General features: G+C 40.5%; 1 protein-coding gene across 2 annotated transcripts in view; it reads left to right on the top strand.

The window, feature by feature from the left end:
* Window positions 1-1,783, top strand: part of ccdc186 (coiled-coil domain-containing protein 186) — an 18,795-nt gene continuing 17,012 nt past the window's right edge. The window contains exon 1 of one of the 2 annotated variants that reach the window (XM_027024851.2): window positions 1-123. The gene's annotated coding sequence lies outside the window, so the exon portion shown is untranslated. Of the gene's footprint in view, window positions 124-1,260; window positions 1,326-1,783 lie in introns of those variants that run through there. The other variant, XM_027024852.2, reaches the window with a different exon arrangement.

Here is a 1,783-nt window from a genome sequence, read left to right on the forward strand (position 1 = left end):
TACGGGGGCCATATTTGTTGATGTGTCACCTCAACGGGACATAGCACTAACGTTAACGATCATTTTTTTGGGGGGGGATTGAAAGATTAATAGTAATCTCAGTAAATGGATCTAACATAACAGGCAAGTACATTTGAGCATTGCATTTGAGTGTTTTCTGTGTTTAACCTTTGCTCGAAAACGATGCAAATCCGGCAGAAATTCTAGCTAGCAGACTGGCGGCGTAGTCAGGTGTTTTCTGGGAGAGTCTGGTGGTGGAGTCTAGCGACTGTCGTAGCTACACACTTGCAGTCTGTGTGGATACGGTTGGCCGGAAAATATGTATTTGGCTATTTTATGTAGCTAGATAGCGATATATTCTTTGCAAACCTCTCCCTTTCCCCGCCGTGCTGTCAAACGGCTTGGTATCTTACTTGACCCCGCCAACTAGCTTACTTGAAGATATCTAGCTAGCTCGCTAACTAGCGGGGTGCGTGATGTTTAACTAACGTTATATCTTTAGCTAGCGAGCTACTAACGCTACATGTTGCCTTTTAAGATCTGGGCTGTCTAACCAGCTCTCAAAAACGACCAGAGGGTTTCTTTTTTCTTTTTTTTTTTTTTTTACAATTTTCCCTCTAAAGCAACGGGTTATGAATGTAGCTCATGGTTAGTTACACCAGTGTCATCAGTGTCATCTTTAGCTTGTTGGCGTTAGCTAAGTTCTGCGCCCATCATAAACAGCCCAGTGTAGAAAGTCACAGTTTCCCCAGATACGAGTCTCATCCGATTAACGCAGGAGGAGGTGAAGACTTAAAACTAGATTGCTTAGTCACTTATTAATTTACTTTTAAACGTTGGATCAATACGGTTACCAGCAAGTCATGTCTCTTTCTAAAATCCTTTTTATTTATTCAAGCTATTTTTTTGGGGGGGGGGGGGGGGGTTCCATAACTGTCATGTGTTGGGCTAAGTCTGCCATTTGTCACAAGCTCAACTGTTTTTCAAGACTTTTGATTGATTAATCAGTTATTTGTTGGGTGAATATAAGATCTTAACAAATGTCCGGTGATGACAATTTTCATTAATCAATTTAATGGAATTTGCTAACCTTTTGATCTGGTTAATCTAGGTTTGTCACGGACGTATGTGTTTGCGGTGCGTAATGCATTCAATGAGGGAATGTAGCTCCCTGATTTAGACATGGCCTATAGCTCTTATTTCAGTAGCCCTTGCAATGCCTAGCTAATTGTTTTGCATTTTGTTTTTATCTTATTTTACCAGACTGCTCCTGTACTATGACTTTACAGTAGGCTTTACCAGGCTTCAGAGCACTCTGTCCAAAGGTCATATCTTTCAATCTTTTGCCATTGCTCGTGTTCTTAAAGGTACATTTAAGAAAAGGGGAAACACATTTGGTTCATTTTGTACAGCATGTTGACTTCTGACAGGTTATGCATTTGCAGCAGTCTCAGTGAAGGTCACGAGAGCATTTATACTCTCACTATGCATGTTTGTTTTTATGTGCTCAGTACCATCTAAAAATGGTAAATTCAAGTAGACAAGGTATTCTAGCTGTGAACCAGTTTAAAGATGTTTCTCACCTGTAACAGTGTGAAGAACTAGGCACAAACCTGAAGTAAGTTAGAATGAGGAAGAAGGGACTCTCATTTTCAGTGGCTCACTGTCCCACTTGCAGGAAGGAAAAATGATAATGCAAATGATATTGCTCTGTATTGTGGCTTTGTGACACCAAAGTCACAACTAGGAGAAAGCATGTTTGTTTTGGGTGTTCCTGCCTAAT

This window comes from Electrophorus electricus, chromosome 14 (assembly GCF_013358815.1).
Source record: "Electrophorus electricus isolate fEleEle1 chromosome 14, fEleEle1.pri, whole genome shotgun sequence".
Classification (NCBI taxonomy): domain Eukaryota; kingdom Metazoa; phylum Chordata; class Actinopteri; order Gymnotiformes; family Gymnotidae; genus Electrophorus; species Electrophorus electricus.